The sequence below is a fragment of the Amia ocellicauda genome, chromosome 11 (genome assembly GCF_036373705.1).
Source record: "Amia ocellicauda isolate fAmiCal2 chromosome 11, fAmiCal2.hap1, whole genome shotgun sequence".
Lineage (NCBI taxonomy): Eukaryota > Metazoa > Chordata > Actinopteri > Amiiformes > Amiidae > Amia > Amia ocellicauda.
The window spans coordinates 425,851-449,595 of NC_089860.1; the positions used below are offsets into that span (position 1 = coordinate 425,851).

At 43.5% G+C, this 23,745-nt stretch overlaps 2 non-coding genes across 2 annotated transcripts; both read right to left on the reverse strand.

Annotated features, from left to right (window-relative positions):
- Window positions 1–10,163: 10,163 nt before the first annotated feature.
- trnav-aac (transfer RNA valine (anticodon AAC)) lies at window positions 10,164–10,236 on the reverse strand. Its single transcript has one exon. It is a non-coding gene; the product is annotated as a tRNA-Val (tRNA).
- A 599-nt stretch (window positions 10,237–10,835) lies between these two features.
- Window positions 10,836–10,908, reverse strand: trnav-aac (transfer RNA valine (anticodon AAC)). The gene has a single exon. It is a non-coding gene; the product is annotated as a tRNA-Val (tRNA).
- Between the last annotated feature and the right edge of the window lie 12,837 nt (window positions 10,909–23,745).

A 23,745-nucleotide genomic window follows, 5' to 3' on the forward strand; every position in this document is an offset into this window, starting at 1 on the left:
GACACGGGTGATGAACCAGGAAAATCTGTTTCTAGGACAGCTCCCAAAACAGGTTATTATAGGTCTCGTGGATAATGATGCATTTACCGGGGTTTACAACAAGAACCCCTTTAACTTTAAACATTATAACGCGGAATTTATAGCGTTGTACGTCGATGGTGTGCAGGTTCCATCCAGACCTTTTCAACCTGACTTTGAAAACGGCAATGTGGTTCGTGAATATGACAGTCTAGTACTGGCTACGGGTCGCCATCTCAAGGATCAAACTCCCGGCTGATCGATCGCCGGGAATACTGCAGCGGTTACACCCTGTACGGTTTCAACCTGACCCCTGACGAAGAGTGTGGACAACATTTTTCACTGATGAAGACGGGCAATATGCGTTTGGAGATGCGTTTCAAGCAGCCTCTACCACGCACTGTAAATATGGTCGTGTATGCAGTGTTTGACAACATTATTGAGGTGAATCAGAGGAGAAACGTTATGTATGATTATTATTAAAATGAACACCAGAGAGCTCAACCACATCATGAATGCCCTGGCCAGCTCACGGAAACTGTTTCAAGGAGTCTACACCTGCGATCAGCTGCCTAAATTTAAGATCAAGAATTTACCTGCAATGTACATAATCAACACACACCCTAAAAATATGCCCGGAGAACATTGGCTGGCTATTTATCTAAGGGAGGACCACCGTGGTGAATTTTTTGATTCCTATGCAAACCCCCCGGATTTCAGACCTTTCCCTCGGAAGATCAATAACTTTCTGCTCAACAACTGTCAAGAAACCATTTACAGCGGTCGTCAAGTACAAAGTCTTCAGACCTTCACTTGTGGTCAACACTGTGTGTTTTTCTTATATCATAGATCTAAAGGAAGGTCATACCCCGATATTATGGCCTTGTACAGTGAGGATTTAGGCCAAAATGATAAAAAAGTGGCAGAGTTTGTCAGGACACTGTGGACCCCCCCTTATAACACAATGACTTACGACCCTAGCCAGCCGTGTATACAGATGGGGTGTTCTTGTGAGGATTTTAAAAGATGTCATGCGTGTTAAGGTGAAAAAATAATGAAAACAGCCTTTGAATCATTAGTTTTGTTTTTATTCAACACAATTCTTATACAAAGCAGGGGTTATGGTATAAATAAATGTACAACATTTGAAAAATAAAAAATAAAAATAAAAAATTGTTTGTCGGGTCATTATTTACAGGGGAGACAAATAAAAACATGAGATTAATAAGCTTCCCAACAATGGATAGATCCTGAGGATGGTCGCTCAGCATGGTCAGAGTAATGAGATATCGGAGTCAGATCAGGCTCCACCTCTTTACACAGACGGATTTTTTGTCGCGTTTCCTGGTTAGGAACTGTTGATTGGGGCATGTTCAGACAGGCCATCGCCTGTAGGAAAGCATTCCAGCCTACAGGTCGGCGACTATCGGGTACCTTATTAGTGCTAGTGACACTCTTCAACAAATCGAACATGTGTGAACCTTTGATCAGTAGTCCTTTAAAAACAAATTCACCCTGTTCATTCCAAGCCGTTACCCGCAGTTTCTGAACCATTTTGTGCAGGATATATTGTGCATGTCTTTTGCTTCTGGCCGGCATGTTTCTCAAAACATACGTTACAACATCTCCCTCTGAACTCTCTACAGGTTCGGTCACCGCAACATCTTTATCAACCGTTCCCCCCGCATCAGCCCCAGAACCATTTTCTTGAGAGGCCATGGTTAAAGTTAAAATGTTTTGATCTTTTTCACCCTGTCTAACCAGACGGAGGTAGCGCTGTAACGTGTTGGTATACAACTGGGCTTTGGAATACTGATTTAAATCGGCCCTGGCCTGTATAGCTTTCATTTCAGAGTCCAGGTTGTTTTCGGCCGTTTGTCTAATGGGCTCTGGCCCGACAACATTTTTTCTCAGTTTCTCAAGCTGCTCCTGAGGGATCAAAAACATTTTCTGAGCATATTCCATTATTAACCCACTCTGGAAGCTAGAAGACTGGTTAGGAAAGGCACGGCTATGCTCAACAGCGGTCCTATAAAACCCCCGGTTTGATTAATCTTCTTTCTTTTTCTTTTAATAGAATACTTCTTATTAGCGATGATCTTGATAACCGCTTTTTGTTTTTTGAGTTTAGAATGTTGAGAAGGGGTTAGGGGTATATTACCGCGTAAGATGTTAAAAGCTATTTCACACAGGGTCTCGATCAAATCCGAGGGGGCCCCTGCCAGCACAGCTTTCCTATGGCGCGGGCTCCTCTCAAATAACATTTGCAAAAGCGGCAGATTTCTTTTAATCCGAACAGACATTCTTATTTATTTCCTTTTCTTTAGCACATAGACTGCCGGCCAATCGTGCGGGCACAAACCTGTTCTTAGGCGAAAGTCTTCTGGGGTTTGTGCATTTAATTCCGCAATCAAGTACCCGTAGGGTTTTTTGGTGGCATCCTCAAATGCCTCCAAAAAGAACTTGGTCTGGTTAGGGTACATTTGACGAGCCAAGACGGTGACCTGTAGTTTATCTCTGGGGTTTTTAAAAATAATTATATAATTGGCATATAAATTAATAGTGCGGCTTTTTTTACCTTGAAAAAATAGATTTTGAACTAAATAAATAATACTTAAATTCCTATGATGAGTGTACTTTGTGAAAGCTTTTTCCACTTCACTGTTGTCACCGGCCTGCTCCATCAGGTCATCAAGGATCACTAGGTTAGTATTACCGGGCGGGAACAAGTCATCGCCACACAACGAGGCGGGGAGACCTTGCACAAATTTCAGATTATTTTTTTTCGAAGCCAAATCATCGTAGAGAGGTTGCCAGCAAGAGAAACACCACACTATGTTGTCAAGAGCTTGGGACACGGTTGCGTCCACATCTTCTATGATGTTCTTTATAAGATAGCTCTTCCCCGAATTGGAGGGACCGGCTATAATACAGGAGAAAGGGTGTTGAAGTCTGTTTTCAAAACCACCGCTAATATCCATAAGGCAGAGTGGTATAATCAGTCTTCAACACTCTTTTATTGTACACCACCCTGAACCGTTTGTTTAGTGATCTATTTTCCAACGTGTACCCCTTTTTATTGCGATAGATCTGATTTCCGGCTGTAATAATCTCACGAGGAGGCGCGTCTTTCTCGGTTACAAAACTTTCTACCAGGGTCGTCAGAGACTTGATGTTAATGAGCTTGTTGTTACAATGGTTCAGAGTGAAACCCTTAACTTTCATACAGGTCTTACCCGCAGCCGTTCTGTATGCGTAAGTCTTAGGACCCCCTGAAACAAACTCCACTATGTGGTCCTGAGGATCTAGTTCGCTCGTTAACTCCCCAAGGTAGTCCCCGAGGGGAGGGACCCAATCCCCTGGTTTGGTGACAAAGATTACAGAGTCAGTATCATGATAGAGCGTGCGTTCCTGCAACTGATCCATTAAGTTGTACAGTTCAAGCCGGGCGTAAGCCGAGGTAAAAACCGCTATGAAAACATTAACGTTCCCCTGTTTGGTGGGGAAATCTTTAGAGGCCCTCCACTGGACCTGTGCCACGTGGTCATTTAAGAATTGAAAGTGTGATACTGCATGTTGTTTGGAAAACATAAATTCTATAAACTGTTCAGGGGTTTTAATCAAGGTTGTGTTTAGACGGTAATTTCTTTCCCCAAACTTACCCCACAGACTGTTTAAAATCAGTTTGGACATTTGTCTCTTGGCGGGGTTTACAGTTATGTTCCCCGGCTCTAGACGGATCCCTTCCTTTTCAAAATATTGCTAAACGTATCGCTCTTTGGCCGCGGAGTCAACACACCATGAGGGATAGCCCGATGCCTCCTGTTTCCCTTTCAGATGGGTCATAATGTAATCAGCAAAAAGAGTATCAGATTTTTCAGAAAAATGCCAAACCTCATACACCTTACCGACTCTGTAACCTTTCTCCACCGCCTTGTCAAGCTCAATGCTACACCAGACACCCGTCAGCGCTCTCTCTTCATCACTGTTCAGACAAGAGGTAGTTTGATTTTCAGTTTCCACACACGTTCTACACAGAGGGAACATCAATTTTCCCGAACACCTGTAAGGCAACACGGGTAAGAACAGCTCGCGAGGAGGGTACATGGTGACTTTGATCAAACCAAAGTAATGTCCGATTTCGAGTAAGTCACGTTAAACAATGGTTGGACGCCCCACCGGGTACATTTTGGTCTTGTTGACATAAGGGTACAGACTGGTGAAATCATAGTAATCTACTCTCTCACCCTCCTTTACCTCATAATGTAAACAGAGGGCGTTGGTACGACCCCCAAATAACGCATCCCGGGGCTCAAGACGTTCAGGAAAGTCCAAGGTTTCCATAAACCGTTGTACCCCCGCTTCCTGTTGCTTCAGGGTCGTCCACTCGTGTTCCCAAATCACCAGCACGTTCAAACCATAGGTGTTTTTTAAAGTTTCAATTCGTTCCTGGAAATCATAGTACATATCACTGCAGAGTTTTTGTGTTACGGGGTTAAAGGTGTTTGGGTCGAAGCACTGAGGACAGCCATGGTAAATACAACCTGCAAACTCATAAGCGGTACGCCGCCCGGACACGTCGCTAAAACCGTCTAAGTAGTAAGGCCCCATTTTGACTTCCCCTTGATTTAAAGCATGTCTGATGAAGATGTTATCCCGGGCACTCAGGTATTCCAGCCACTGTATGGAGACAGTCGAAAAGTTCTTTTGTCTAGCACGATAGTTGTCAGAAGTGGTGACCGCTATAGTGTTTTTCTGCAAGAAATCGGACCGATACATTTTCATGCAGAGAGACGCTATGGTCACACTTTGCAAAGGGTCGAGACCCGATGTGTTGATAACCTCGGCGCGGAAACGCACACAGGCTTCTTTAAGGATCACCACATCATTTTTACAATAAGCAGCCATCTCTTCTCGGTCATCAAAAACACCTCCCTTAACCGTATTGTACCATTTAAAGAATTCCTCCCTCTCATGAGACATCATAGTATCAACCCCATAATAAGTGGCGGGCAGGTAGGACCCTCGATAATTTTGAGTGTCCATAGTATTAAAAAAATGGCAGAACCAACTTTTCTTCTGAGCCTCAAAACCCAGAGCCTTAGGCAAAGCGCTCAATTTCATGGGGATGAAATTTAACGAGTCTATGTAACGTTAGTTGAAAGCTTCGTCGGTGAAACACATGATCTTGCTACCCTGAGCTATTATTTTTGGGGTCACCCCATTTTCCACCAGATACTTCATCAAAATGTAAGAATCATAACCCTTAGCATTGTGGGCAATAAATGTGTAATTGAGGTATTTTGGACCGCGATACCGCGTAAAGAAATCCCTGACACAACTCTCACCGCTAGCTGACCACTCACGATCCAACATGTCAATACAGAGTATATAATTAGCAACCTGGACCCCGTTTTCTTGCCGGCATTCAAAAGCAAAAAAGACATACCGGTTGTGCGGCGGCTCCTTTTTAACCGGCTGAATAAAGCACTGGTGTTCGGACCCCGGGGTTAAATCAGCATTACAGATCCTGCATCTCGGCTCCAGACATTTGTGTGGTTTAACCTCATGAAAACGGTACTGGAGGCAACACTGCGGGCAATATTTAGTTTGATCACAATAACTCCGTTTTTTAACCCCCTCAGCAGCGGCCCTCTGTACCTTATGCTCGGAAAAACAGACTGAGAGACAAATCCTTAAGCAATCTTTACATCGGATGGTAGGGGCCAAACCCTTACGACATTGCGGATTGAAACAGACGTTACAGTAACCGTCACATCGGTGCTTAAGCTTATCATTGAAGGCCTTATAACACCAATGACAAACATACGAACAACCCAAAAAAGCCGTCAAACTCTTTATTCCAAAGTAATGACTATCACTTAGGAAGAGAAACAGTGTCTGTGTATGGGTTTCAGGATGTGTCTGAAATTTCACAAATACTTCCTTTACCTCACAACGGTACCACACAACAATTTTTAAAGACAACAACTCCTCAAACTTGGTGATGTCTGAAAAGGCAACCATCTGTTGAGAGTTTAAGCCGGCCCTCTGATGAAGCATTAAAGCTTCTTGCAGAGCTTGGGGTTCAGGCATGTCGGGGGTGAGTAGTTTTATTAAACTGTAAGCAAAACAGAGCTTATTGTCCCCACTGGAACTCACCACTAATTGCCTGAGCTTGGTCCTAATTATGTCGTTCTTCAAGCATTTCGACAGTCTTCTAAGCGCCCCACCCTCAGGGTTACGAACCACATTCATTACCAGAGACAGACTTTCATCAGCTATGATGGCTGCGTTACTTTGCAATAACGCTTCGATTTTAGCCAGACGTCTAAATTATCTCCACTCAGCATTACAGATAGGTTGCTAAACAAATCATCCCCTCTGAGTTCTAACTGTACAACATCTCGAGGTCTGACCCTTTCAGCAACCTGTTCAAGCATTTTCTGCAAGGCCTCGTGTATGTTGACAAATATTTGTCACAATTTAAAAGTTCTGCAAAATTAAAACGCTGAATCATTTCAAAATTGTTATAGGCCGGTCTATCTATAATCACGGGATCACTGGTACTCTTGGACACATCATCATTTTGAACAAAGCCTTCACCCCCTACATTCTCACAGAGCATGTCCTCCACAGCCTTATCAGTCTCAGAACCCTCCACATTCCGAACACCCCCACTGCTGACATCTACAAAACCCCCTTTTTGAGGAGGCTCATTTAAAGCCTGTAAAAGTCCTTCAAAGATATCCAACCGGTTAATGTCAAGACCCTCCTCTATAGTGATGGCTGCTTCTGCCGCCATCCTGTGTTCTAATTGTCTCAAATCATTTATAATAGGGGCAGAATTTGGTCGGGGTAGCTCCTCCAAAGCCTCCACCATTTCAAACAAATCGGGGTGAACTAGGGGGTGAACCTCTATAAGCGCTACCGGTGGGAGGTGGTTATTTAGATCATTGAACATCTGTAACAGGTCGGGGTTCACCGGTAAGTCTGTTAATTCACATTCTATCGGTGGTAATTGGGGGTTATTTAAATAATTTATCATTTGTAATAGTTCCAGGTTCATTGGGACATCAGAGGAGTTCACAACAGGGCCGGGGATGTTCTCTCGGGAAGGTCTTTTTGGGGCCCTAGCTTGTTCATAATCCTTTAGTTTGTGAGTTCTTTTACCAAGTCAGGACATTTTTTAATTTATTTTTTATTTTTCCAACAACCCACAATAGTAAGGCGTTTTGTGTCTATTAAAACATTAAATACGGTACAATTCGTTAGTAAGGGTATTAATAAGGATGTTTTGGCTCTCTATCACCAGGTTTTGCCCCACTAACACAAGTCTTTGATTTTGTAACAAAGTATGTAGCAACTCATGCCGACCTTCAGGATGTAGCTCCGGGGGCTGGTGGCCTGGCTCAGCTTCAAAGGATGGTCGCTCCGGTAAATCTCGGTCGAAGGAGGCAGGGAGCGAGCGTATACTCATGGACGGAGACCAAGAAGGCCTTTGCGGTGACACCCTGGCCAAGCGCGGGGTACTGTTCCGCGTTTCTGTAGCCAAGAAACGGGTCTGGGGGGACGATGTTGAAACCAGGCCGTCGTTGGGTGGTGTGTCAGCCCTGACTGACGGCGACCCCTGAGGTTGTTGGATGCCTGTATTTGTTCCGCCCGACAATGCGGCGGGCTGAATCTGGGGTGTTGAATTACCCCCAGAAGGCTGTGGCCTGAGTAGATGTTGGGGGGTCTCCAAGACCACCGTGGGGGATCCTCTCGGTGATCTCACCGGGAAAGATGTTTGATCCCACTTAGACGGGGTAATTGTCCTCAATAGCTCATTCACAGAATGACTATCCCAAGAGTCTTGGGAAGAATAAAAATATACATTACATTTACATCTTTAAACGGCGACAGAAATCAAACTTAAAACAACATGTCCAGGACATTCAAAACCTTTAGCTTTTTTAGACCTTTGAAAATAGCCTTAGACATTCACTACAACGCCTTATTATTTACAGACAATATATTTATTAGGACTTGATAATAAATTTAAAACAGAGAAGCCGCTGTAAATAAACTGTTTCTTAAATGTTTCTTTAAAAACTGTAATATTGTTAATAAAACACACACACACACAACAACATTTCATTTTTAAACGAACCTTCCAAGTGTAAACGCTTCCTGATCCCGGGACTTCCTGTTTCACAAACGTTTTCACGATCTGTTTAAATATTAAATACAATGAACACCTTCAAGCCTTTTCCTACAACCACTTTAAAACAGAAGTATAATAGCGGGAGATAAGCCAAACAACTTACTAAACCCTTTCGGACGGCTTTACTTCCTAACCAGACGGTACGGCAATCGGTCATTTCTAAACACGTTCCCCAGAAACAAGCCTAGACCTGTCCGGACTTCTAAAGATCTTTCCCAGAACCCCCCGCCCTACAGGAAACGGTCACCCATCGCTTAAATATTAGCCCTCAACGGGCAAACAAAGCCCTTTTAAAAACATTAAAGTTTGAAAGATCTTACTTACCTCCACAGAATAATCGTTTCTTATGTTTTTCGGCTGGTTTAGCTTTTTGCACCGCTGTGAAGGTAAGAGACATGTTTAACCTTTAACCACACCGCTTTATAAAAAGCTTTAACCTCTTACAGGCTGCAGATATATACTCACAGCTATCAGATACCGGGGCTGACGGCCTTTCAGATTCTTGAAAGGTTACGGTTCTCGAAGGTAAAACGAAACAAGCCCTCGATGTGGAAGGCCTTTCGTTGTCTCGAACCACGTTTCTTAATACTGTTAGACAGGATAATTTTTTAAAATTAACAAAACTGGACTCAAACATCTTACAGAAACGTTATACAAACAAACAGGGGTTTAGTTCTTACCCGGTCGGCAGACAGCCTGTCTAGGGACAACCACTTCTCTTGGTCGATCCTCGGAGACATTAATCACAGGCCTTTCGATAGTTTCTGTGTAATTAAAGAGACCGGCATTAATATATATTAAAACGTTTTCATAACTCTAATGAGCCGCTTCAAAACCACACACACCCATGCATAAGAACCCATGAGCGCAAACACAAAAATCTTACCGTCGTTGTTCCAGATGATCTCCTCAGCGTTGGGAATTAACTCCTGTTGACTGACTGAAAAATAATTTTACAGAACTTAAAACAGATGTTATAGCCTTATTTACAATACATGCACACAACACGCTCTGAGTCAATGAAAAGAATCTGAAGACTTGCCTAAAAACTCGTTTAAATCGAATCGCTGATGTTGTTTCCGGACATTGTTGATCTTTAGTCTTAAATCGAAAGGTCAGTGTGAGTCTGTCGAGCTGAAGACCAGACCTTCATACTTATACTGATGGCCACATGCCGGATCTGCTTGTAAGGCATTGTTCTGGTCTGGCCTTTGTGCCACCCTGTTACCAATTAACATATCAAAACCAACCAATAAAATGACACTGCATCAAATTTCAAATAGAAACCAAGATGGAGACGATCTCTCTCCTCTCTACTCTAAACTTTTATTAGAACCTTTTGGTCTCTCAAAAAAACATTTTTAAGCATCAAGACCTATAGTCAACAACCACTAAGAATATTTCAGGCCTTTATAAGCGCTAAAAAACAACCTGAGCCTAGAAAATAACTATAAAGATCAAAAATAACTAGCGCTTTTACAGTGATTTTTTTATTTATTTTTTATAGCGATGCTTTGTTTGGTATTAAACAAGTCACAAACTACTCAGAACAGCGTTTATCCCCGCAAAAGAGATATTTGGGTTTATTTTACAAAGCTTATAAATTATATAGGTTAAAAGTATTCTGAATGTTTTGATATCACACGCCATACCTACTGTTGTCTTCTACACCTTACGGTAGCAACAAATCTAACTACTGCTTTACTTTAACAATAATAATGACGGCGACCACGATGACAACAAGAACAACAACAACAACATCATCATCATCATCATCATCAGATTTTAATTAAAAGTGGCTACACCAGCGTTTACAATTTCAACCTGTCGACGGACGGACGCTCTGAGTGCATCGATTGCGGGCACTCCAATGAAGAAAAGACACCCACCGCCTCCGGGGAACCACGAGGGCAAGCATGACGAAAAGGGCACAGTAGGCTGTTTCCGCCCGGTTTCGAACCGGGGACCTTTCGCGCGTTGGGCGAACGTGATAACCGCTACACTACGGAAACTGACACCGCTGCCTCTTGCTTCAAATGGTTACCGTTAAAGCCTGCTGGTAAAACGGGCTCAGGTGTTTCAGGTCGGCTAGGCTGTGAGATGTCGTCTGAAGTGCGGCGAAAGGATGCCATTTTCACTGACCTGTTTGGCATTGCTAAAGGGCACATCAGGACACTTTGGAAACTCTTTCAAAGGAAGAACGCCCTGAGCTATGACAAGACTTACACTTACCCCAACAAGGTGATGCTCAATGGCTTGTTCAAACAGCTGCTGCTTGTCTTGTGCCACCATCAGACAATCACAGAGCTATTGTGCCTTCTGCACCTTACGGTAGCAACAAATCTAACTACTGCTTTACTTTAACAATAATAATGACGGCGACCACGATGACAACAAGAACAACAACAAGAACAACAACAACAACATCATCATCATCATCATCATCAGATTTTAATTAAAAGTGGCTACACCAGCGTTTACAATTTCAACCTGTCGACGGACGGACGCTCTGAGAGCACCGATTTCGGGCACTCCAATGAAGAAAAGCTACCCACCGCCTCCGGGGAACCACGAGGGCAAACAGGATGAAATGGACCGGCCCACAGCAGGCTGTTTCCGCCCGGTTTCGAACCGGGGACCTTTCGCGTGTTAGGCGAACGTGATAACCGCTACACTACGGAAACTGACACCGCCACGTCTTGCTTCAAACGGTTACCGTTGAAGCCTGCTGGTAAAACGGGCTCACGCATTTCAGGTCGGCTAGACTGTGAGATGGCGTCTGAAGTGCCGCGAAAGGATGCCATTTTCACAGACCTGTTTGGCATTGCTAAAGGGCACATCAGGACACTTTGGAAACTCTTTCAAAGGCAGGTCGCCCTGCGCTTTAAAAGGGATCCCAGCTATGTTGGAGTGGAGCTTTTTGCTTTGGGAGAGAAGGAGGGTACGTTGGAACCTTTTGAGACGGTAATTGAATACTCTTATGAGGACTGGTTGAAGGTGATGGCCTGGAGAGATCTGGGGCTTGTGGATAAGACTCTAGAAGGCTTGCAAGAGGGTCCAAGAGAATGCGAAATGGAGTCTCCGACTCAGGGTTTTGAAAGGTGTGAATGGGAAAGCTTGCAGAACTACGGTAGAGTGGTGAAGAGTCTATCTCAAACTACAGATCGTAAGGTTTTGTTTAGCAGTACCCTGATTACAAACCCTATTGAAGGGGGTGTGGAGGATCCAGAAAAACAGGTTACTGAAATTATGTTTGACGCCGTGGACTGGCCGTTCTTGAAAGAGGTCATAAACTGTATAAATGATGGTTTTGACATCTTGACCAAATGTTCGCAACTGGATTTGGTTAGAAGGAGAATATGCTGGATTATGGATTATATATCCCCCTTGAATGACGACGACGATGATAAAACCGACGACGTGTGGGGTTTTGGAGGGGGGTCTGACGGCTCAGGGGCTACTCTCTTCTAAGAGGGCGGTGTGTTGTGACGTAGTGAAGAGATAGGATAAAAGGCGCAACAATTCATTCATGGTTTAAAATTAAAGAGAATGTCTTACCCGAAAGCTGCGGACGTCGACAGGCTCTACAGGCCTCTTCAAACCCGGGATCACCCCTGGTTCTATTCCCCAGATTTTGTATACACTCTGGAACCCTCTGACTGCGGTTACCCTCCAAGACCTCAGACCCCGGTCCCTCAGGACGAAACAACATGCGGTGCGATGGATGTCCAAATGAGTCTCGGGGATCCCCAGCCTCTGGAGCTCATGGAGGGCCTCGATTTTGCCGAACTGTCTACCGTCTGTGCGTCTCAGGAGGGGGTCAGTCCAATGGATGTAGAAACACCCCACAAACCACCAGGCGACCCAATGAGCATCGGACTGTCCCAGGGGCGTGATGAAGACGCAGGATTTATGCCCGGGGTATGTGACCAAGTAAGCAGAGTGGTTAAAAGCACCCTGGTGTATATTCTGAGTGCTCTCATCGACCGAGCTCTGAAAGAAGTCTGTCGGGGGTGTGAAGTGAATCACCCCAGTCAGTTGAGACACAGTTGTTTGTTTGAACCAGACCGTTACTATTTCCTGTTCTATTTCAACGTGTTTTACAGAAGACTGAACAAACCGTGGCTGAAACCGGCACTAATCAAGGCGCTGTCTTACTCCCACATACATGTCACTGCGGGACAAGTCCAGAAAATCATAGATGAGATTTTGCTGGAGCTGAAAAAGGAGCCGTTTATAATAGAGAAACTTGGGCAGCTGGTCAATGACCTGGATGAGCCGAGTAGAAAAACCGCTGGCAAGCTAAAAGCTTATTTCTTCAGTAAAGAAGTTAAAGCTGGGGGCAGCGACGAGGAATTCGACATCTACGCCACTGATTCAGACTCTGACCTGAACTAAGGGACTTTGAACATGGGGAATGTTCTGGACTGCTTCTGCAACTGGTTCTGTCATCAACACTCTGTAGCTAACCTGAGAGCGCTATTACACCATGTGCTTGACAGAAAAGTAGCCAACGCGAGCCTTTTCTCTACAGATTTAACCATCGATGAGGATCAACTTTCAAACCTGGAAAAGTTAATGGCTGCTGTAACAAAGACCGGGGGGTACGAACACTGGGATGAAGCGCTCAAGGGGGCCAAGAATGATATTAGGCCATATCATCAACATCTGTATGACCTTTTGCTGAGCATGTTTAATACACCTCTGTTTACTTTTAAAATAGGTCATATTGTTGTTTTATTTACATATGTAACTGAGGTGTGTGCCTACAAGATAAAGAAACAGGTATATTTGTTGATATAGATCAAGTAACCAATCATCTGATTTCTTTTTGTCTGGACCGTAGAAAAAATTGTTGTGTATGTTATACTTTTCTCAAATGTCTAAAAAGGGGTATCTGCTCTCCTGAAGTTGAATAAAAAACCTTGTATAAAAACTTTGCGCATAGTGTGGGTCTGTTTGGTTATTTGACAGAATGACTCGGCAAGCTCCCCAAATGCTGGAACTATACTACAACCCTGCCAAGATTGGGGGTTTGGCGGGTAAGAAGGGTTTTCAAAGAGGACTCGCTGAGGCCGGAGTGAAGGTTAATGATGTGGTTGTTTCAGAATGGTTACGGGAACAAGACGCCTATACCTTACATAAACCTCTCAGGATTAACTTTAAAAGAAACCGCGTATATGCAACTGACATAGACTCACAATGGCAAATGGATCTAGTCGATATGTCAAATTTATCAAAACATAACAATGGTCACAAATTGATGTTGATGTGTATCGATGTGTTATCAAAATATGCCTGGGCTCGCATTCTACATAATAAAACAGGTCGGGCGGTGACAAGGGCCTTTGAGGATATATTGTCCCAGGGTCGATGTCCTAAAAAACTGCAGACTGATAAAGGAAAAGAGTTTCTCAACAGAGAATTTCAGAATCTACTGAAGAGACACAAAATACATCATTTCACCACCGGTAATGAGCTTAGGGCATCGGTAGTGGAGAGGTTTAACCGCACCATAAAGACCAAAATGTGGAGATATTTTACAGCGGTCAACACGTTCAAGTATTTTGATAAAGTTCAAGATTTTATCGATGCTTACAACCAAGGGTATCACACCAGTATTAAAATGAAGCCTTTAGATGTTGATCAAAGTAATTCTTTTAAGGTCTATAAAAAATTATACCGACCATTTATTAAGAAGGGAAAAACTACTTATTAGTTCAACATCGGTGATGTGGTTCGCGTTTCAAAGCTAAGGAGTACTTTTGCCAAAGGTTATGAACAAACATTTTCTGACGAATATTTTACAGTTACCGAACAGTTGGCTAGAGACCCCCCCGTGTACCGGTTAAAAGACTATGACAGGGAGGATATAGAAGGAACGTTTTACGAAGCCGAGTTACAAAAAATTATTGTGGGTAAAGACAGTGTATACAGAGTTGAAAAGATATTAGCTGAAAAAACCCAGAACCGGAAAAAATATGTGTTGATGAAATGGCTTGGATGGCCTGAAAAGTTCAATAGTTGGGTCCCGGAACAACAGGTTTGCGATATTCAATCCTTATAACAACATGCCCGCGGGTGTGTTGGGGGCATTACTTTCGATTCTCAAGATGGAATCAGGAGGCTTCTACGTGACTCTACCCAGTAATGCCTCTCTCGATATATATCCTAAAAATGAAATATCCAGTTACACGGTACAATTTGGAAAATCTATAGATCTAAGGGGGTCGTGGGAAGTGGGGTTGGCGGAAATACAGTATCCTTACACTTGGGCTGTTTTACAAGATAAAGATGCCACCTTCGCCATTTTTGATGATGTTAAAAAGAGTCAATGGACATTCACGATACAAGGAGGTTATTATGACAATGTGGATTAAATATTAGATGAGATGCATAAACAGTTCTCAGAAGGCACCCCCAACATCAAGCTATATTACAACCCTATTAAAAACAGAGTGTACAAGGTGTCAAAACCAGGTATTAGCATTCAAACCAGCGGCCAACTGGGGCGTATATTTGGGTTCTATTCTGACACAGAGAGCAGGTTCTCAGAAGTGGTGGGGCGGCTTTTACACTCTTTATGTGTATACGGATATCATAACCCACCAGAGGGTCGGGGATAGTTATGTCCACCTTTTGAGAAATGTACTTAATAAAGGTAAAAGCAATGACATGGTCACAATTACTTATGACAAACCACACTACGTACCAGTCTCAAAGACCCACTTTGACAACATCACGATCGAAGTAAAATCGGATCAGAATATCAACGTACCCTTCCGCTTCGGTAAAGTTAATGTCAAACTACATTTTCGACCCCTGAAACAGTTTGTACATTATTAAAATGGCTACCTCGAGGGGTTATGTAGATCCTAGCGCCTATGTGGATTATTACAAGATGCAAGATGGAACGGCTTGCCCGGTATTGTAGGAGCCCCCACAATGTATGGCGCGGGTCTAGGAGGACTCTTTCGTGGTCTCTTTAGAATGGCCATACCCCTGCTTAAGAGAGGCTTTGCTATAGCCAGACCCCACTTGAAATCAGCGGCTAAAAATATTGTTAGTGACGTGTTCACCAATGTTATGAACCGGGCAGCTAGCCATGAGCATCAGGAGGGTTCGGGTCTCATGGTAATGGCGAGGAGGGGGGTAAAAGAAGAAACAGCATGTGTCCACCAGGGGGCGACAAAGATCCGTGGCTAACAAAAAACGAAGAATCTCTCATTCTCCAACATATCGTGGAAACACTCGGAGAAGGAAGCAGCACAAGAAAAAACCTGCAAAAAGAAAGTCTCAAAGAAAGAAAAATAGAGCCTCAGGATACATCTTTTAAACATGTCTTTTGTCCACAGTCTATCGGAAGAATGCGTCAAATCAGAACTGGATCTGTTTACAGTTCCATACACTCAAACGAGTATAGATAAGATCATATATGTAGAGATTCCCCCTCTTTCTGCAATTTCAGACACGGCCCCTCTGGAGTTTTTTATAGCTGGCAATGGCGAGGATTATATTGATTTGAATAACACATTTATTTTAATGAACTGTAAAGTGACTGATGAGGATGGCGATGCAATCGAGAAGACGACCAACGCTGGGGTCATCAATTACCCGGTGGCCACCATGTTTTCACAGGTGGATGTGACCCTGGGAGATCGGCTCATTAGTCAAAGCAGCAATACTTACCCCTATAGAGCCATGATGGAGTGTATACTTAATTATAGTGAGGAGACCCTAAGCAAACAGTTCAACCCCGGCCTTTTCTTCAAAGACATCCCGGAAGCTATGGACGACAAGGATCCAGAGGGACTCAATAAGGGTTTGCAAAAAAGAACGGCCTTTTCAACAGAAGGGAGGACCTTTGAGCTAATGGGGCATATCCATGCAGACATATTTTTCCAAGAAAAACTCATGCTCAACGGGGTAGACATTAAAATTAAAATGATCCGTAGTAAAAGTGCTTTTTGTCTGATGACCCCTGATACTGAAAAATATAAACTGACCATATTATCGGCCTCGCTGTTTGTGAAAAAAGTGTCCGTCTCCCCGGCGGTTAAACTAGGACACGCGCAGGCGTTAATGACGGCAAACGCCAAGTACCCGATCGAAAGAGTCTATATGAAAGTCCACAGTATCCCCGCAGGGACACGGGTGATGAACCAGGAAAATCTGTTTCTAGGACAGCTCCCAAAACAGGTTATTATAGGTCTCGTGGATAATGATGCATTTACCGGGGTTTACAACAAGAACCCCTTTAACTTTAAACATTATAACGCGGAATTTATAGCGTTGTACTTCGATGGTGTGCAGGTTCCATCCAGACCTTTTCAACCTGACTTTGAAAACGGCAATGTGGTTCGTGAATATGACAGTCTAGTACTGGCTACGGGTCGCCATCTCAAGGATCAAACTCCCGGCTGATCGATCGCCGGGAATACTGCAGCGGTTACACCCTGTACGGTTTCAACCTGACCCCTGACGAAGAGTGTGGACAACATTTTTCACTGATGAAGATGGGCAATATGCGTTTGGAGATGCGTTTCAAGCAGCCTCTACCACGCACTGTAAATATGGTCGTGTATGCAGTGTTTGACAACATTATTGAGGTGAATCAGAGGAGAAACGTTATGTATGATTATTATTAAAATGAACACCAGAGAGCTCAACCACATCATGAATGCCCTGGCCAGCTCACGGAAACTGTTTCAAGGAGTCTACACCTGCGATCAGCTGCCTAAATTTAAGATCAAGAATTTACCTGCAATGTACATAATCAACACACACCCTAAAAATATGCCCGGAGAACATTGGCTGGCTATTTATCTAAGGGAGGACCACCGTGGTGAATTTTTTGATTCCTATGCAAATCCCCCGGATTTCAGACCTTTCCCTCGGAAGATCAATAACTTTCTGCTCAACAACTGTCAAGAAACCATTTACAGCGGTCGTCAAGTACAAAGTCATCAGACCTTCACTTGTGGTCAACACTGTGTGTTTTTCTTATTTCATAGATCTAAAGGAAGGTCATACCCCGATATTATGGCCTTGTACAGTGAGGATTTAGGCCAAAATGATAAAAAAGTGGCAGAGTTTGTCAGGACACTGTGGACCCCCCCTTATAACACAATGACTTACGACCCTAGCCAGCCGTGTATACAGATGGGGTGTTCTTGTGAGGATTTTAAAAGATGTCATGCGTGTTAAGGTGAAAAAATAATGAAAACAGCCTTTGAATCATTAGTTTTGTTTTTATTCAACACAATTCTTATACAAAGCAGGGGTTATGGTATAAATAAATGTACAACATTTGAAAAATAAAAAATAAAAATAAAAAAATGTTTGTCGGGTCATTATTTACAGGGGAGACAAATAAAAACATGAGATTAATAAGCTTCCCAACAATGGATAGATCCTGAGGATGGTCGCTCAGCATGGTCAGAGTAATGAGATATCGGAGTCAGATCAGGCTCCACCTCTTTACACAGACGGATTTTTTGTCGCTTTTCCTGGTTAGGAACTGTTGATTGGGGCATGTTCAGACAGGCCATCGCCTGTAGGAAAGCATTCCAGCCTACAGGTCGGCGACTATCGGGTACCTTATTAGTGCTAGTGACACTCTTCAACAAATCGAACATGTGTGAACCTTTGATCAGTAGTCCTTTAAAAACAAATTCACCCTGTTCATTCCAAGCCGTTACCCGCAGTTTCTGAACCATTTTGTGCAGGATATATTGTGCATGTCTTTTGCTTCTGGCCGGCATGTTTCTCAAAACATCCGTTACAACATCTCCCTCTGAACTCTCTACAGGTTCGGTCACCGCAACATCTTTATCAACCGTTCCCCCCGCATCAGCCCCAGAACCATTTTCTTGAGAGGCCATGGTTAAAGTTAAAATGTTTTGATCTTTTTCACCCTGTCTAACCAGACGGAGGTAGCGCTGTAACGTGTTGGTATACAACTGGGCTTTGGAATACTGATTTAAATCGGCCCTGGCCTGTATAGCTTTCATTTCAGAGTCCAGGTTGTTTTCGGCCGTTTGTCTAATGGGCTCTGGCCCGACAACATTTTTTCTCAGTTTCTCAAGCTGCTCCTGAGGGATCAAAAACATTTTCTGAGCATATTCCATTATTAACCCACTCTGGAAGCTAGAAGACTGGTTAGGAAAGGCACGGCTATGCTCAACAGCGGTCCTATAAAACCCCCGGTTTGATTAATCTTCTTTCTTTTTCTTTTAATAGAATACTTCTTATTAGCGATGATCTTGATAACCGCTTTTTGTTTTTTGAGTTTAGAATGTTGAGAAGGGGTTAGGGGTATATTACCGCGTAAGATGTTAAAAGCTATTTCACACAGGGTCTCGATCAAATCCGAGGGGGCCCCTGCCAGCACAGCTTTCCTATGGCGCGGGCTCCTCTCAAATAACATTTGCAAAAGCGGCAGATTTCTTTTAATCCGAACAGACATTCTTATTTATTTCCTTTTCTTTAGCACATAGACTGCCGGCCAATCGTGCGGGCACAAACCTGTTCTTAGGCGAAAGTCTTCTGGGGTTTGTGCATTTAATTCCGCAATCAAGTACCCGTAGGGTTTTTTGGTGGCATCCTCAAATGCCTCCAAAAAGAACTTGGTCTGGTTAGGGTACATTTGACGAGCCAAGACGGTGACCTGTAGTTTATCTCTGGGGTTTTTAAAAAGAATTATATAATTGGCATATAAATTAATAGTGCGGCTTTTTTTACCTTGAAAAAATAGATTTTGAACTAAATAAATAATACTTAAATTCCTATGATGAGTGTACTTTGTGAAAGCTTTTTCCACTTCACTGTTGTCACCGGCCTGCTCCATCAGGTCATCAAGGATCACTAGGTTAGTATTACCGGGCGGGAACAAGTCATCGCCACACAACGAGGCGGGGAGACCTTGCACAAATTTCAGATTATTTTTTTTCCAAGCCAAATCATCGTAGAGAGGTTGCCAGCAAGAGAAACACCACACTATGTTGTCAAGAGCTTGGGACACGGTTGCGTCCACATCTTCTATGATGTTCTTTATAAGATAGCTCTTCCCCGAATTGGAGGGACCGGCTATAATACAGGAGAAAGGGTGTTGAAGTCTGTTTTCAAAACCACCGCTAATATCCATAAGGCAGAGTGGTATAATCAGTCTTCAACACTCTTTTATTGTACACCACCCTGAACCGTTTGTTTAGTGATCTATTTTCCAACGTGTACCCCTTTTTATTGCGATAGATCTGATTTCCGGCTGTAATAATCTCACGAGGAGGCGCGTCTTTCTCGGTTACAAAACTTTCTACCAGGGTCGTCAGAGACTTGATGTTAATGAGCTTGTTGTTACAATGGTTCAGAGTGAAACCCTTAACTTTCATACAGGTCTTACCCGCAGCCGTTCTGTATGCGTAAGTCTTAGGACCCCCTGAAACAAACTCCACTATGTGGTCCTGAGGATCTAGTTCGCTCGTTAACTCCCCAAGGTAGTCCCCGAGGGGAGGGACCCAATCCCCTGGCCTGGTGACAAAGATTACAGAGTCAGTATCATGATAGAGCGTGCGTTCCTGCAACTGATCCATTAAGTTGTACAGTTCAAGCCGGGCGTAAGCCGTGGTAAAAACCGCTATGAAAACATTAACGTTCCCCTGTTTGGTGGGGAAATCTTTAGGGGCCCTCCACTGGACCTGTGCCACGTGGTCATTTAAGAATTGAAAGTGTGATACTGCATGTTGTTTGGAAAACATAAATTCTATAAACTGTTCAGGGGTTTTAATCAAGGTTGTGTTTAGACGGTAATTTCTTTCCCCAAACTTACCCCACAGACTGTTTAAAATCTGTTTGGACATTTGTCTCTTGGCGGGGTTTACAGTTATGTTCCCCGGCTCTAGACGGATCCCTTCCTTTTCAAAATATTGCTGAACGTATCGCTCTTTGGCCGCGGAGTCAACACACCATGAGGGATAGCCCGATGCCTCCTGTTTCCCTTTCAGATGGGTCATAATGTAATCAGCAAAAAGAGTATCAGATTTTTCAGAAAAATGCCAAACCTCATTCACCTTACCGACTCTGTAACCTTTCTACACCGCCTTGTCAAGCTCAATGCTACACCAGACACCCGTCAGCGCTCTCTCTTCATCACTGTGCAGACAAGAGGTAGTTTGATTTTCAGTTTCCACACACGTTCTACACAGAGGGAACATCAATTTTCCCGAACACCTGTAAGGCAACATGGGTAAGAACAGCTCGCGAGGAGGGTACATGGTGACTTTGATCAAACCAAAGTAATGTCCGATTTCGAGAAAGTCACGATAAACAATGGTTGGACGCCCCACCGGGTACATTTTGGTCTTGTTGACATAAGGGTACAGACTGGTGAAATCATAGTAATCTACTCTCTCACCCTCCTTTACCTCATAATGTAAACAGAGGGCGTTGGTACGACCCCCAAATAACGCATCCCGGGGCTCTAGACGTTCAGGAAAGTCCAAGGTTTCCATAAACCGTTGTACCCCCGCTTCCTGTTGCTTCAGGGTCGTCCACTCGTGTTTCCAAATCACCAGCACGTTCAAACCATAGGTGTTTTTTAAAGTTTCAATTCGTTCCTGGAAATCATAGTACATATCACCGCAGAGTTTTTGTGTTACGGGGTTAAAGGTGTTTGGGTCGAAGCACTGAGGACAGCCATGGTAAATACAACCTGCAAACTCATAAGCGGTACGCCGCCCGGACACGTCGCTAAAACCGTCTAAGTAGTAAGGCCCCATTTTGACTTCCCCTTGATTTAAAGCATGTCTGATGAAGATGTTATCCCGGGCACTCAGGTATTCCAGCCACTGTATGGAGACAGTCGAAAAGTTCTTTTGTCTAGCACGATAGTTGTCAGAAGTGGTGACCGCTATAGTGTTTTTCTGCAAGAAATTGGACCGATACATTTTCATGCAGAGAGACGTTATGGTCACACTTTGCAAAGGGTCGAGACCCGATGTGTTGATAACCTCGGCGCAGAAACGCACACAGGCTTCTTTAAGGATCACCACATCATTTTTACAATAAGCGGCCATCTCTTCTCGGAAATCAAAAACACCTCCCTTAACCGTATTGTACCATTTAAAGAATTCCTCCCTCTCATGAGACATCATAGTATCAACCCCATAATAAGAGGCGGGCGGGTAGGACCCTCGATAATTTTGAGTGTCCTTAGTATTAAAAAAATGGCAGAACCAACCTTTCTTCTGAGCCTCAAAACCCAGAGCCTTAGGCAAAGCGCTCAATTTCATGGGGAGGAAATTTAACGAGTCTATGTAACGTTAGTTGAAAGCTTCGTCGGTGAAACACATGATCTTGCTACCCTGAGCTATTATTTTTGGGGTCACCCCATTTTCCACCAGATACTTCATCAAAATGTAAGAATCATAACCCTTAGCATTGTGGGCAATAAATGTGTAATTGAGGTATTTTGGACCGCGATACCGCGTAAAGAAATCCCTGACACAACTCTCACCGCTAGCTGACCACTCACGATCCAACATGTCAATACAGTGTATATAATTAGCAACGTGGACCCCGTTTTCTTGCCGGCATTCAAAAGCAAAAAAGACATACCGGTTGTGCGGCGGCTCCTTTTTAACCGGCTGAATAAAGCACTGGTGTTCGGACCCCGGGGTTAAATCAGCATTACAGATCCTGCATCTCGGCTCCAGACATTTGTGTGGTTTAACCTCATGAAAACGGTACTGGAGGCAACACTGCGGGCAATATTTAGTTTGATCACAATAACTCCGTTTTTTAACCCCCTCAGCAGCGGCCCTCTGTACCTTATGCTCGGAAAAACAGAACGCTGAGAGACAAATCCTTAAGCAATCTTTACATCGGATGGTAGGGGCCAAACCCTTACGACATTGCGGATTGAAACAGACGTTACAGTAACCGTCACAGCGGTGCTTAAGCTTATCATTGAAGGCCTTATAACACCAATGACAAACATACGAACAACCCAAAAAAGCCGTCAAACTCTTTATTCCAAAGTAATGACTATCACTTAGGAAGAGAAACAGTGTCTGTGTATGGGTTTCAGGATGTATCTGAAATTTCACAAATACTTCCTTTACCTCACAACGGTACCACACAACAATTTTTAAAGACAACAACTCCTCAAACTTGGTGATGTCTGAAAAGGTAACCATCTGTTGAGAGTTTAAGCCGGCCCTCTGATGAAGCATTAAAGCCTCTTGCAGAGCTTGGGGTTCAGGCATGTCGGGGGTGAGTAGTTTTATTAAACTGTAAGCAAAACAGAGCTTATTGTCCCCACTGGAACTCACCACTAATTGCCTGAGCTTGGTCCTAATTATGTCGTTCTTCAAGCATTTCGACAGTCTTCTAAGCGCCCCACCCTCAGGGTTACGAACCACATTCATTACCAGAGACAGACTTTCATCAGCTAAGATGGCTGCGTTACTTTGCAATAACGCTTCGATTTTAGCCAGACATCTAAATTATCTCCACTCAGCATTACAGATAGGTTGCTAAACAAATCATCCCCTCTGAGTTCTAACTGTACAACATCTCGAGGTCTGACCCTTTCAGCAACCTGTTCAAGCATTTTCTGCAAGGCCTCGTGTATGTTGACAAATATTTCTGCATAATTGTCACAATTTAAAAGTTCTGCAAAATTAAAACGCTGAATCATTTCAAAATTGTTATAGGCCGGTCTATCTATAATCACGGGATCACTGGTACTCTTGGACACATCATCATTTTGAACAAAGCCTTCACCCCCTACATTCTCACAGAGCATGTCCTCCACAGCCTTATCAGTCTCAGAACCCTCCACATTCCGAACACCCCCACTGCTGACATCTACAAAACCCCCTTTTTGAGGAGGCTCATTTAAAGCCTGTAAAAGTCCTTCAAAGATATCCAACCGGTTAATGTCAAGACCCTCCTCTATAGTGATGGCTGCTTCTGCCGCCATCCTGTGTTCTAATTGTCTCAAATCATTTATAATAGGGGCAGAATTTGGTCGGGGTAGCTCCTCCAAAGCCTCCACCATTTCAAACAAATCGGGGTGAACTAGGGGGTGAACCTCTATAAGCGCTACCGGTGGGAGGTGGTTATTTAGATCATTGACCATCTGTAACAGGTCGGGGTTCACCGGTAAGTCTGTTAATTCACATTCTATCGGTGGTAATTGGGGGTTATTTAAATTATTTATCATTTGTAATAGTTCCAGGTTCATTGGGACATCAGAGGAGTTCACAACAGGGCCGGGGATGTTCTCTCGGGAAGGTCTTTTTGGGGCCCTAGCATGTTCATAATCCTTTAGTTTGTGAGTTCTTTTACCAAGTCAGGACATTTTTTAATTTATTTTTTATTTTTCCAACAACCCACAATAGTAAGGCGTTTTGTGTCTATTAATACATTAAATACGGTACAATTCGTTAGTAAGGGTATTAATAAGGGTGTTTTGGCTCTCTATCACCAGGTTTTGCCCCACTAACACAAGTCTTTGA